We start from the raw sequence: 6708 nt of genomic DNA on the forward strand, positions 1-6708 counted from the left end.
TTCGTCATCTTTCACTTCATTTCCAACCAAAAATCCAAAATATCGACAAAAGCACATCATTTCAGCTGCCGACATTTTTAACTTTTTTCCTCAGTGATTTGTTCTTTTTTGAAAACGTATATATTGTGCAAAAAGCCATGGGAAACTAAATTGCTTTTGTGGCAAAGGATCACATGTCCTTAATAACTAGTTAATATAATTGCTACGCCAGTCCGGAAAAGATAATCTACCTTATCTTTTATTTAGAAGAAGGAAAGCAGTTATAGTATAAGTATATTTCACCTTTACTTGAACAATGAATGAGTTTGTCACATCTTCGAGAGCAGTTCCAAACGTGTCGCCGCAATTTTTTCTTTTTCTTAAGATCACTCCCAATATTCGTGGTAAGCAAAGTAATCCTAATACAGAATCTTGGCCTGGAAACGTAATTTTTCATGAAATACCATTTTTGTTAAAATCATTTTTCAATAAATTAAAATATTTCCTAAGTTACCTCTTATTATTAAAAGATCATCACGCAAACACAGTTTTTTTAGATTTTGTATAAGATATTACCAACATAGCGACAGCGTCCCATGAATGCTTAAATTTTTTGCTGATTCTGGATATGTGGCATCAAAATGGAGAGACATGAATTTAAAACAGATAATCATTTTTATTAGAAGTAATCTTATGGTAAAATGCTCAAATCCATTGTATCTCAGAGGCATACGACAATGAAATGTTATTTTCCTAATTAATCTTCGGTACTTCGCATTACCTATTTAAATATTTTCACATCTTAATATTATAATTAAAGAAAATTTAATAATGCAATAAAGAATTACCAAAGTGCGTACTATTGGTGAGCGCAAACATTTAAACACAGAAAAGTAGTGATTCACGTTTTTACATGAATCTCTGTCTGAATGTCACAGTGGAAGTGTCATATTTATATTTGAAAATAATTAATAATAGGTTGAGATATCATTAAAAAATATATATGTATATATACCTTTTTCTGTATTTTCATTCTTAGAAATAATCTCACAAGTTATTAATTTATGCCAGTACTTAAGGTATTTTTCATATAAAACTCCACCAGAATTAACCCACTTTCGATAATTTGTGGCTCTTTTAAATGGGAAGTAAAATAATTTTGCAGCTTCTTCAATTGACTTATTCGGCCCTCCGAAGATTGGCAAGCTCAATAAATCTGCTGGAATTTATTCTGTGAATAAAATTTTGTTACGTAAACGGAACTGTTAGGGTTAATTTACAAATATATTGAAAAGTACGATATGAAGTAATGTATATAGTATTCAATTTGATTCATACGAGTATATACCTGTAAGAGTTTGTACATTCAAATTCATATTCTACTACTAAATCACTTAAAGTACGAGTGTCAATATTCTTGAATAGCTTAAACGTCTGTAATACAATTTTTCCTCTTATCATCGATTGTAACAGTTCAAGAACCGTTTTCTTGTGTAATGCTATTTATTTAAATAAGTAGATTGTCAAATTTGAGTGAAAAAACTTAATAAATGATTATGCATGCAAATTAAATAAATAATTTTCAGTTACGAGAATAAAAATAAAAATGCAATTGAATTATTTTGTAATTGTAATATTGTTTACATTTTCATTTTTTTTTATTTTTCTTCATAATTTTTAATTTTCTTATATTTGCAACATTAAAATTCTAAGAAATAGGAAATGTACGAAATAATTACATACGCGTTACATTGATGACGCTAATTTCTTCGTTTATTAGTGAAAAACAGTTTGAAGTGTTACTTTCATTTAACACTGGTTCACGAAATTCGGAAAATATGCAGGAAGGCATTTTTTGTTCGGAGTTTCCAACAAAACTCGTTTTCAATACTTCCAGCCTATTTACAATTTTTTTCCTAAATCCACACTCTGAATCATCAACAAGCTTATCTAACATTTCAGTATCAATTTACTTAAAAATCTCTTCATCTATACCAGCTTCTGAAAGTGAAAACTTAGTGTTTAGTGGTAAAATTATTGAAAAATTGAATAGTAGTACACTATAAAGACTTCAGAGTGCTGTTTAATTAGTGTATAGTTACATTCAACCTCCATTCTTAAAATTTTTTTGTATAAAATCGTCCATCCTTATTGTCCTACACAGCTGTAGGATATATTTTAGATTTTTTTTCTTTATACTCGAAGCTAGGCTAGCCGCGAGGCTTTAGGCGTTAGAAATGCGGAACATTTACGGTTCGAACCCGCGACAAATAAAAATGATCATAGCGTGCGATTATAAATAGTGTAGTGATTGTGTGATACAAAATAATTGTGTACTCGAACATGTGAACAAATATTAAAGTAAATAGTAATAATGCAAAAGATTAAATTTTTTTCGGCGAAAAATTGGTTTCACAACTTCTTCGATTTAGACTGTATTTTAGCTACAAGTTTAGATTTTATAGGACTATTTTACGTTTTTCATATACCCTTCCTTTCAATCGAGGTTACGTCAACCCGGCATTTAAATTTTATCGAACTTTGTAACCCATTTCGTGAAAATATTTCAAAGCAATGTAAAACAAAGACGATTTATATTTTTTCTGTGTATCTTTAAAAAATCATTTTCAACGAAATTATGGGAGATGCAGCTGAGAGCCATGCGTATGGTTGATTTACCCCAACCAAATTCTGTCTGACGCAGCTATCTTATGTTTAGAAATATCTATTAGAACATATAACTGAAGCAGTAATATTGCTTCAATAATTATGGTATGGGTAAAATACGCAAAACGTATCGCTGTAGCTGAGCGAGCAATATATTATGGTTGGAATTACCAGAATTATGAGTGTATCGTCGAATTATATCTTTCAGTGTACCCGATTGGAAACAATTAGAAATGCAAAATGCCCAATCGTTGACAATTGTTTTGGCAAAATTAAGAAACACGATTCAGAACGATTGAGATATTAGTTTTATTGTTTCCTATCCATCTTAATTGATTATTTCTAGAAGGGTGATGAGAGAATTGAACAAGTTGATAAGTCCGTATACCTTGGTAGCTTATTTACTAGGGACGAAAAGATAGATGAGAAATTAGATAGACGCATAAACGAGGATTAGAAGCTTATTGGTAGAGCAGGACAATGGTATCAAGGTAAAGTTAATGGCAATGTGCCCAGAGGCAGACCGCGAAAAGAATGGTTAAACTGTGTGAATGAGATCCTAGTTACAAGAGACACAAGAAACCACCGAAACGCGAGAGCCTGAATGAAAAAAAAATCTAAAAACGTTCTATCCCTTCCTCACATTCCTCCTTTCCCCATCGAGTGAGTCACGCCTACCCCAAAAGGGAAATGACCTAATGGTATAATAATAATCTGTACTACCAATTGATTTCTCTAACAAATTAAAGCAGGTGACGTAAATATTTTATTTGCTACCTTGGTTGGTACGATTGGGAATGCGTCAAACGTACCAACATATCTATGATAAAACGAGGAAGAACTTTTAGACATGGCCGTCGTAACTCGCTACTCACTTGATGTCTCGTTGGATTGTGGCTATTTTTTATATAAATAATGGAAGTATGAAAAGTGTGGAAAGTTCAAACTTCGATGATTATTTTGAAGCGATCGCAGGTATTTATAAGAAATTGTACAATCAAACCAATTAAAAGTTTGACTGGAAATCCTAACCTTTAAATGTGCATCTGCAATTAGAAAGATCTTAGCGGGCATAGGTACATCTTTTTTAAAACGTCTTTTCAGATAAACTGATGTCAGCGTCCGTATACTGTAGGCTAAAAAATATTCCCGCTTGCTCACTGGAATCTTTTTAATCTACATTTCGATAGTGTAGTTATAACTATTTGAATTAGTATCTGTAACAAATAAAAAATAGTTACATCTACACATAGAAGACATGACTAACTATATTAGTAAGTTCAACTACTTACAGACAGTGGCTGTGACAAACCAAAGTAGTTAGCATACCTAATTAAATAGTAACGGCAACTACTCGTGCCCCAACTAACAAAAATATTCCTTACAACTAACTAAATAGCAGTACTATTATTTACTAACTAAAATAGTTGCCCTAACAATTTTATTAGTTGTACCAACTAATCTTTTTTTCAATGAATGGTCAGAATCGACGGGGTGCCTAGCCAAATAGTAGTTCTGTCTCTTTTCGCCCACCACTCGACTGGCAAACCTGACCTGAGAGGGGCAGGGGTTGATAATTAAAAGAATTACGCAGAGATTTCACAAAGATTTGGGACGCCTAAAAAATCCCAAATAAAATTTCCGAAGCTCTAAAATTTTCGAAATGAAAAAATCCAGAAATATTAAATTTCCGAATAGTAAAATTCCCACTGTAAAATACCTGAATAATAAAATACAAAATAATAAAACTCCTGAATTTATACAGCTAATTTTTTTAAAATAACATTTATTGATTAAATGTACAATAATAAATTATTTTGTATGTTTACAGTTTCTGAAATTAGTGCTTGAATTTAAAATAACAATAATTGAAAGAAATTTTCACCCAAAAATATATACTTTCATCAATTATTGTTATTCTAAATTCAGACAATAATTGTAGAAGCTTTAAACATTAAAAATAATGTTGACATTCTCATGATTTATGATTGAGAAAGTATTAAAATTGTCCGAAATTTAACACTGCAGTTTTCACCGGATCTCCACGTTTCCAGACCCCCTAAATCCGAAAATCAAGTTTGTACGACGGCGTCTCTCTGTCCGTCCGTCCAGATGTCCGGCTGTTTGTCCGTAAACACGATAACTCTCGAAAAAATACGAGTTCGTTAACTAGCAATTTTTGATAAAAATTCAAAAAGTAAGCGCATTTTGAAAATTTTTTAGACTACTTTTTTCTGAATTTGAAAATTCCATGTACGGATATTTATAGTATTAAAAAGCACTTTATTCTAATGACTTTTTTGGTGCAAAAAAAATTCTGAGAGTTATAGTATTTTTGAAACTTTTTCAATCAACCATTTTGTGGTCATACTATGAATGATACGAAAAAAGATGATTTTACAAAAATTGTTATCCCAAAAAATATCTACAATTCCGTTAAGAATCACTTCTTGTTAGGACGCGCACTTCTTGTTTTATTCGTGAAAAATAACGTTGAAAATATAAAAATAAAATAAAATAAAAAATGTGTGGAAAAGTGACGAAAGTTACGAGAAAAGAAAAGATTGAATAAAACCTGTTTACAAATGTCTGTCAAAATGGAGCGCGCAGCGCGAGTGTCACGGTAAGAATATTTACTGCAAAGTCTACAGAGCTTTGAGAAGAAAGAATAAATATTCAAGAATATTAGTATATTGTATTTTTGATAAATATTTAATATTTATACAAAAAATTTGTTTTGTTTAAATTTGGGAATTTCATCATTCGGAAATTTTCTAGTTCAAATTTTATTATAATTCGGAAACTTATGGATTTATTTCACTGGTCAGCTTTTTCCTAGATTGACGATGTAATATTATTAACTTGATATTATTGCCTGTTTATTATTCACAATACATATTTCCCTACACATTTTAAACACGCCAGTAGAAAAAGTGTAAATTAATATAGTAGAATAAGCTGCCGTTCCTAATCCTGGAAAGAGTGCAAAGGGAAAATTAGGGAATTAAGAGGTGAGTGAAAATGAGGGAAGCGACGAGTGGAAAGGGAAAGAAGGAACAGAGGGCGAGGACGCAAGTCAGCTAGGCCCCCCGTCGATTATGACCGTAGGGCGCAAGTCACCGGCAGCGTAAAAATTTAATTTCTGGACAATACTTGCAGGCTGAATCCGCGCGTATCCCCTTTTGACGCGGACTGGTTCGACTATTTGGTTGTAAATTAATCTTTTTCGGTTAAGAATTCAAATGTTTTTGATTTAAAATTATAATCACTTTAAGTTGACATATCAATTATTATACTACTCATTGGTTGAAAGATGTACTACTTTGTTAGAAATTTTTTTTGTATTCGAAGATTCATCATTTTAGTTCATAATTCGTTTTCTTATTTTGGTTAAAAATTTCTCTAGTTTGTTGTTAATCGATATTTTAACTGAAAATTTAAGTATTCCATTTGTTTGGTAATTCTTATGCTTCTTTTAGAAAAGACGAGTTTTTTTAGTGAAATTGAAATAGAATTTCTTTAAGCAACTAGGCATTTCATATATAAAATACGTGTAAAATATATAAAAAGGCAACCTTGCCTTGGATTCTGTTCAGAATAAACCGACTTATAAAAAAAACTTTTTTTAAACAAATAAAATTTGTGTTAATAATTAAAAATTACTTTAAAATGATGGTAATATTGTTATACTAGACCAATAATAATTCTGAGCGAAATAAAAAAAATAAAGTGTTCGAAGGTGTAGATTTCGTGTAGAAATGCCACATTTAAGCACCATGGGCGGTAGTTTCCCTAAATGCGCCTCTGATAAAATAAACAAGAAAACTTTACAATTTTTACTTCAACTTTGAATAATGTTATTGAATAAAGTTTTATTATACAAAATTTTAAATATTTTAAATAACCGTAACTATCTACATTTTTAATATAATTTTATAATATTAAGGAAAGAAATCCTCTTCATTCTTGTATTAACATATATTTTTATTTTTAGAATTAGTTGTTTTCCAAAATTAGTTAATCTCAATTTTACACAATCTTCAGTAATCTTCAACACAACTA

At 30.5% G+C, this 6708-nt stretch overlaps 1 long non-coding RNA gene across 1 annotated transcript; it reads right to left on the bottom strand.

The window, feature by feature from the left end:
- Nucleotides 1-288: 288 nt before the first annotated feature.
- On the bottom strand, nucleotides 289-1240 carry LOC117169650. Its single transcript, XR_004466696.1, has 3 exons — nucleotides 995-1240; nucleotides 494-760; nucleotides 289-416 (listed from the first exon to the last, which is right to left on the bottom strand). It is a non-coding gene; the product is annotated as an uncharacterized LOC117169650 (long non-coding RNA).
- Nucleotides 1241-6708: the final 5468 nt, after the last annotated feature.

Source organism: Belonocnema kinseyi, chromosome 3 (genome assembly GCF_010883055.1).
Source record: "Belonocnema kinseyi isolate 2016_QV_RU_SX_M_011 chromosome 3, B_treatae_v1, whole genome shotgun sequence".
NCBI lineage: Eukaryota > Metazoa > Arthropoda > Insecta > Hymenoptera > Cynipidae > Belonocnema > Belonocnema kinseyi.